The sequence below is a fragment of the Piliocolobus tephrosceles genome, chromosome 1, assembly GCF_002776525.5.
Source record: "Piliocolobus tephrosceles isolate RC106 chromosome 1, ASM277652v3, whole genome shotgun sequence".
In the NCBI taxonomy this organism is placed as follows: Eukaryota; Metazoa; Chordata; class Mammalia; order Primates; family Cercopithecidae; genus Piliocolobus; species Piliocolobus tephrosceles.
In genome coordinates this window covers 184,336,483-184,344,289 of record NC_045434.1, presented here as the reverse complement: position 1 = coordinate 184,344,289, position 7,807 = coordinate 184,336,483, and the positions used below count along the sequence as shown (strand labels likewise).

The following is a 7,807-nucleotide window of genomic DNA, read 5'->3' as shown; positions in this document are numbered from 1 at the left end:
AGTTAGCATCTTCATTTACAGATGGAAAAACTGAGGTTCACAATGATGAAAGTTCTTTCCTGGTCTTTGTGACTCCAGAGCTCTTACCCGTAGTGAGGTCTGCCTATTTCCACACTGCACGTGGGTCTCCCTGAGTGGAGGGAGAGGCAGGGGCCTCCCAGCATCTTACAGAAGAGGAAGCTGAGGAAGGACCAGATCCCAGGCATCTGGTCTGCAATTGGTACACTAAACCTGTTCATGCCAGTGGCCCTGACTTCTCAGGGAGAAAGGCACTTGGCAGGCCTGGTAGGAAGGGCTTCCTGGAGGCTGCATTCCTGGTTGCTGTCTTGGAGGCAGGAAGGCCAGGGTGTGGAGGCCGTCTGTCCCATCACAAGCCCCCTTTCATGATGCTCAACAAGGCTCCTTCAGAGGCCGGACTCGGCTGTGCAAACACGCACATCTGGGCTGTTGGCTGGAGCAGGGTGGCGGAACTCCCCCACAGCTGGCCAGCTGCTCCTGACCTTCTGGACAAAGGGAGCTTTGGCCCTGTGGGGGCTCCCGGGAACTTGGTGCTCTGGAGGGTATAGCCTCTACCCGGCCCTCCACGGGGGGCAGTCCTCTCTGGCTGCCGCCTGTCATTTTCATCATAACTGGAACTCTGCCTCTGACAGCATTTCCTGCTGAGGGCATGCCCTTTCCCTCCCTCGAGGGCCTGCACCCAGCCAGAACTGGGGAAAATAGAACAAAGGCTGCAGGCAGAAAGAAACTCAAGCTGCAGGCAAAGAAGCATCTGAGCAGCCATCCCAGTCTAATCCCCATCCTCTTGGAGCTTTTAATTTCATGGAGGAGAAAAACACAACTCAGATAATCGCACACACGCACACACAATTGTGAATAACAACAGACTTTTTATGTAGTGTCCTTCAGGTTTTAGGCACTGGCTTGGTGCGTTACATATTTAACTAATTTGTCCTTACAACAACCCTATAATAGGGAGATACTACTATTATTATTCCCATTTTACACACCAGGCAGTTGAGGCACAGAGAAGTTAGGTGACTTACTCAGGCTTCCACAGCTAGTAAGTGGCAGAGCTAGGGTCTGAAATTAGGAGATAGGCATTCTTTTTTTTTTTTTTTTTTGAGACGGAGTCTTGCTCTGTTGCCCAAGCTGTAGTGCAGTGGTGCGATCTCAGCTCACTGCAACCTTCGCTTCCTAGGTTCAAGCAATTCTTCCTCAGCCTCCCGAGTAGCTGGGATTACAGGTGTGTACTACCACACACAGCCAATTTTTCTGTGTTTTTAGCAGAGTCGGGATTTCACCATGTTGGTCAGACTGGTCTCAGACTCCTGACCTCAAATGATCCGCCCACTTCGGCCTCCCAAAGTGCTGGGATTACAGGTATGAGCCACCGCCCCCGGGCATGGAAACATGTATTCTTTTTTTTTTTTTTTTTTCACCAGGTCTTTCCTGAGTTTATTTGGGGCACACCCAGGCGAAGGCCCTGCACCTAAAAGAAGGTGTTGGGCCTCTTAGTGGTGAAGCGTGGCTTGTGCTGACGGCGCAGGACCCGGTGGGGCAGCGGGAACTTGATCTTGGAGTCGTGGAACTGCTTGACAGCCGGCCGACGGCACTTGCTGGCTGCGATCTCCTCCACCTTCATGATCTGAATGGAGTGGGCCCGGGCACGGTGCCGGGCACCCATGTCTCGGTAGCACTGGGTGACAGCGCCCGCAGTGGTCAGGTCCCAGTATTCCCGGTACATGTTGTGGGTGCCGCTCCGGGAGTCAAAGCGCAGCCAGATTCCGAAGTTCTTCACCCGCAGTGGGGACTTCTCAAACACCTGCCCACAGTAGACAATCTCCCCTGAAGACTTCTTCATCTTCTTTAGCTGAGATACGAAGTACCAGAAGTGGAACTTGGCGACGACATGATTAGGCGCAAAGATTCGCATGCGGTAGAGGGGTGGTGTGTGGCATTTGGGGTGGGCAGGCAGCGACCCACCACCTTGTACTCTCCTAGTGTGCCAGAAGCCTTCATGGCGTCCTCTCTGCTCTCGCCGCCATCAGCAAAAGGGGAAACATGTATTCTTAATGATGCACATTTGCAAACCACCGTGAGGACAGTCTCAGCAGGAACTTGGATGGGGAGTAGGGGAGCCGCTGGGGAGGGCAATGGGATTCAAGCTTCGAGAAGATCACTCTGGCTTCTGGGTGGAGGGCAGATGGGGGTCCAGACTGCAGGCTGTCAGAAGAGAACTGGTGAGAGATGACGGAGATGCAGCCTGGATTAGGGCAGGGGCAGTGGGCATGGGGAGAAGAGGGCGGGTTTGGGAGAGATGTAGGGCCTAGAATGGCGGCACCTGGTGACTGAGGGGGTGTGGGAGGGAGCCTTAAGGTGGGGTTGAGGACTCCACCCTGTGTTTGGGAACTGAGCCAACCAGCTGTGTCTCAGGTGCTCTCTCCACCTGCCCGGCAAGCCCACCTCGACTCTCCTGCCTCCTGGAGGAAGAGGTGGCCTGGGGGGCACGTGGGAGGATTTCCATGTCTGCTGAGCCCCGGCTTCCTGGAGCATCCGTCAGGGTTCAGGGAGAGTAGGTCAGTGGTAAACGGAGGAAGTCCCAAACTTGGCCTCACACACAGATTTAAATCCTGACGACTCTGATGGGCTGTGAGACATTAGGGGAGTCACGTATATCTCTGGACCTTAATTTCTTCTGAAATTTGGGAAATGATGCCTGCCTCACTGGGCCTACATACGACAATGAAATGGAAGTGGACCTTGAAGGTGAGGGTGGAGGAGCTCTTTGTTTTTGCTGTTCAATTGCATCATTTGAGGCTCCTTTCCTGTGTGGCGGGGGAGGTGGGCTGGTGGGAGGCTCAGAAGGCCTGGACGCCAGCCTCTAAGAGGTCACGGGATGGTGGACATCATCCCGTGATGGGCTTCGGTTTCCTGATCTGGGGTGTGAACCCCCGATGGGAGGCAGAACAGCCAAGGTGGTCCTGCCAGGCCGGTGGAGAGAGTGCTACTGCAAGAATTAGGCACTGAGACAGAGCTGGCCAGAAAGAGCATCCCCCATTCATTCCAAGTTCACTCACTCCTTTAACAAACGTATCACTGAACACCTGCACAGTGTCAGGCCCTGTCCTAGGGGCTGCGATACGGTGGTAAAACAAGGCCATTCAGGTTCTGGCTTTCTAAAGCTCATTGTACAGTGGGGGTAACAGATAGTAAAAAAATTAACAAGGAGGAATGAAAAAACAAAATGTTCTATGAAGACACAAAAGCCAAAATCCAAACCCCAGTGATGTAAAAGAGGGCGAGGGGGAGAAGGGCTCCTTCAGACAGGGTGGTCAGGGGCAGTCAGGGGAGGTCTCCCGAGGTGGTGACAGGTGAGCTGAGGCCTAGCTGATGAGAAGTTTAGGGGAAGAGCGGGCAAGCTCAGGTGACTAGTGAGGAAGGAGGAGTGTGACAGGAGAGGCATGGAGAGGTGGGAGAGAAGCTAGGTCAGGTGAGGCAGGAGAGAACGCGGTCATGCCAGGCTTTGCAGGCACTTCTAAGGAGTGTGAACTGTGTTCTAAGAGCAATGCGAAGCCTTTGAAAGGTTTGAAGCAGGGCGTGATGTAGTCTGATCCACTGTCTGAATGACTCCGGCTGCTGTGCAGAGAATGGATTGAATGGTGGCAGGGACTGTGATGCTTGGCGACCTCTAACTGTGATGCCTGCCCCAGCCCTGCTGTGAGGATGCCCCACTCTGTCTGCTTAGGCCTTACTTGCCTTTCACACTCTCCCTAGCCCTTTTCTGGGCCAGTAGCTCCAGGTTGTGCCAGAGTCCCCAGAAAGCACCAAGAATCTAGAAGCAGAGGACTGACTGGCTGGCCTGGGGAAGGCTTGGCAACCCAAGCGCAGGTACAGTGGGCATGGGTGTGGCTGCCCTGCCTGCTTCCACCCTTCATGCAGGGCAGGTCCCCCACGCCCACCCCCACCCCTCATGGGGCTTTTGAATTAAAAAGTCTTAACTTTTTCTTTTAAATGGCAGCTCTGTGTACTGTACATGGTAATTAATACATTAGCATTTATGCAAAATACCATCACAGCCGGGCTGGTATGTCAGCTGCCTTCCTGAGCTGCAAAAATGTGAGCGCCCCAAGGTACCTCAGACAGGCCCCCGCCCCTAGCAGACAGCTCCGTTTGACCTGCATCATTCACTAAGCTGTCTCGGGGAGCCTGTCTACATGCACACATCTGTGTGTGTTGGCCAATGTAAATGCTGCTTCTTGTGAGTGTCTGTGGTATGCATATGTGTCCTCGTGTGTGGATGCACATGTGCTGCTTGTGTCTCTACAAGCAGATACAAAGATGCCCTTGTACACAACACACGTGCTGCTTGTATAGACACGAGTGTTGTCTACGAGGGCACCCTTGTGTCTGTGTGTGTGCCTGTTTTGGTCTGGGCATGAGTGCATATGAGTCTATGGTTTTATATGTGTATATCTCAGAATGTGTGTGTATATACATTTCTTTTTTTTTTTTCTTCCAGGTTGAAGCAATTCTCCTGCCTCAGTCTCCCCAGTAGCTGGGATTACAAGCACCTGCCACCAAGCCTGGCTAATTTTTTTTATTTTTAGTAGAGACAGGGTTTCACCATGTTGGCCAGGCTGGTCTCGAACTCCTGACCTCAAATGATCCGCCCACCTTGGCCTCCCAAAGTGTTGGGATTACAGGCATGAGCCACCACGCCTACCCCGCCCGTGTATGTACCTTTCTGTGTGCCTGTTGTGCTTGTCTGCTGGTCTATGTATTTGTGACTGGGTGTGTCTGTGTGTTTCTGTGCATCCATGTGGGCTGTGCATGCGTGTGCATATGTGCATGAATATGGACGTTCATGTTCATATGTGTATATCAGTGGCTGCTCACAAGTGAATGCTTCTGTGTGGGTCATTAGGCATGTCTGTGGGATCTGCTATTTGTGTCTGTGCATCTGTGTGTCAGTATGACTGTGTGTGTCTCTGTATGCGCATTCCTATGCATGTCTCAATTTGTGTGTGTGTGTGTGTGCGCGCATGTGAAATGCTTGCTAGAGTGATTGTGAAATGAAGTTGCAGTACAGTGGAAAGAACAACTCACTGGAGACAGTGACATGCATATTCTCTGGACCCTGGGCACCCTGCTGCTGAGGGGCTCACAGGGCAGTGGGAGAAATGAGCCCATCAGTGGGCAGCGAGCACCCGAGTGACTGGGTGATGGCAGAGGCCAGCGCACGGTGCTCCTCGGAACCTCAGTTGCTTGAGTAGGAGTCGGGGTGAGGTGGGATTGGGGAGAGTCTCTTAGGCAGCAGCTGTTGAGTGGGATCCTGGAGCTTGACTAGGAGTTAGCCAGATGAGAAGTGAAGTCTGAGGAGCACGGATGTGGCACTGTAACAGCACCTGACCTGTTCAGAGAGGCCGGAGACCAGGAGCTCACTGTCAGGAGTCGGGATAGCTGGACTAGACCACCCAGGATGCGTATCCTGAGGGAAGCGGGACTCACGAGAGGCCTTCAAGAAGGACAGGGTCATGGTCAGGGTAGAAACATCACTTTGCTTTCACAGTGAGGAAGGACTCAGAAGGATATGCCAGGAGACAGAGATTGGAGCCACGGTAGCAGGGGGAAAGGAAAGGGGATGGAAGCAGAGGGTATTCCCGAGGAATAGTATCCAGAGATTGATTAGACAACAAAGTGAGGGGAGGAAGAGGGAGGAGCAGGAGTTGGGGGACATCCAGTTTGTGGCTGTAGAGAGAGGATGGTTGATGAGGATGTTCACAGAGACAGTGAATATGGAACAGGGAAGGGAAGAGTTTTCTTTGGAGGGAGGGTGATGAGTTTTAGACATCTTGAGTTTCAGATACCTATGAAATGTAATTTGTTCATTCATTCTTCATTCACTCATACATATACCATGTTATCAGGCATTTGAGAAACCAAGATGAACGAGACAGAGAGACAGTGGAGTTTAGAAAGAATTACAAAGGCTCCGGAAGGTGGGACCACTGTAGGAGAAGGGAGATAGCAGAGACCTGTCATGCAGAGGCCTGTGGGTGGGGTAAATAGGTTAACCTTTTAGGGAAGACAGTGGGAAGACATGGAAGGATTGTGCAAGTGTGGGGGCTGCCATGTCAGCTGTGTGCTTTAGAAAACCTTTCCTCTTCTTGCCCATGTCCATTGTCAAGGAGTCCCTGGTTTTCTGATCTGTAAAATGGAGCTGATGATCTGGGCCGTTGCTACACAGTTGCACAATTGTGAAGTAGATTAATGCTAGGTCATGGTAATGTGTCCCTGCCCTCAAGGAGCTTACTGTCCAGTGTAGAAGCAAGCACAGAAACAGACACTACAATGTGGTAGATGCTGTGATGTGGCCAGCACATAGCAGGTGCTCAATAAATATTTGTTAAATAAATAATTGATTGAATGGATAACAGCACAAGGATCTGTAGGAGCTGAAGGAGGCCTCTCACTCACTGAAGGGTAGAGGGATTAAAAAAGACTTCCTTGGTGAGGTGCTGCATAAGCTGGGTCCTAAAGGATGAGTAGGAATTAGTCAGGGGAAGAGGGGAGGCAGCAGCACAAAGGCTGGAGGTGGTGGAGGTGCGATAGGACATCATTTAGTGTGGCTGGAGCAGGAGCCGCACAGTGAGGAGTGGAGGGGTGCAGTGGGATATGACAGAGGCCATATCACAAAAGATCTTGAGTGCCAAGCCAAGGAGCTTAAGTCCCCCACCCCCCCAATAAAGAACATGGAGCCACTGAAGGCTTTTAAACAGAGGAGTGGCTGGTTAGTTTTGTGTTTTCTAGAAAGCACTCTGGCCTCCTGGCAGGGAGGTCGGTGATGGAGTCTTTAGTGGCTTAGTTGGAGTAATGATCATGCTGCCGTACATCTTGGATTTATCTTAAGGGATAGGGCACCAAACTTTTTCTTCTTCTTTTTTTTTAATTTATTTGAGATGGGGTCCTGCTCTGTTGCTCAAGCTGGAATGCAGTAGTACAATCAGCTCACAGGAGTCTTGAACTCCTGGGCTCAGGGGATCCTCTGATCTTGTCCTCTGGAGTAGCTGGGACTACAGGTGCACATTGCCCCCACCGACGCCCCCGACCCCAGCAAATTTTTGTATTTTATTTTTTTGGTAGAGACTAGGTCTTGCTATGTTGCCCAGACTGGTCTTGAACTCCTGGCCACAGGTGATTCTCCTGCCTCAGCCTCCCAAAGTGTTGGGATTACAGGCACGAGCCACTTTTTAAAACTGGTTTAAAACATAGATTGGAGCATCCATAGACCAGGCGGTGGAAACCCTGGCTTCTACACCTTACCCTGCTGTTCCCTGGCTCTGTGACCTTGGTTGGCCACTTAGCTTCTCAGGGCTTTAGGTGGTCCTTGGGTGAGGAGACACAGAAAAGGGAAGGATGTTGGGAAGGGCTTTGTGTTGCTTCCTGGGATATAGGGTCCCCTCAGGGCACAGGAGGCATGCCTGCCTCGGTGGGGGGCAGCTGCCTGCCTTCTTCCTTCTCCCTAACAGGAAGAGGAGGAGGAGGGTGAGGACAAGGATGAGCTCATGTATTTTCATGCCGTGGCCTCCACACTCAGCCCTTAGTCCCAGCTCACAGAGGCTGGGAGGCTGCTCTGGGTGGGCCGACCCCTCCCGCAAGCAGGCACTCTGCTATTGTTCAAAATGGAATTGGTCCCAGGAAGCTTGGAGCTTGTGAAAACCGCTATGAATTTTGCAAAACAGCTCTGAGGCGGTAAAGCATGTCAGAAAAATCAAATGCGGAAATCCCTATTTAGAAACCCCACTCT

At 51.9% G+C, this 7,807-nt stretch overlaps 1 pseudogene across 1 annotated transcript; it reads right to left on the bottom strand.

Annotated features, from left to right (window-relative positions):
* Positions 1-1,418: 1,418 nt before the first annotated feature.
* On the bottom strand, positions 1,419-2,037 carry LOC111529587 (annotated as a pseudogene). Its single transcript, XR_002727469.3, has one exon. The product of XR_002727469.3 is annotated as a 60S ribosomal protein L18a pseudogene (transcript).
* Between the last annotated feature and the right edge of the window lie 5,770 nt (positions 2,038-7,807).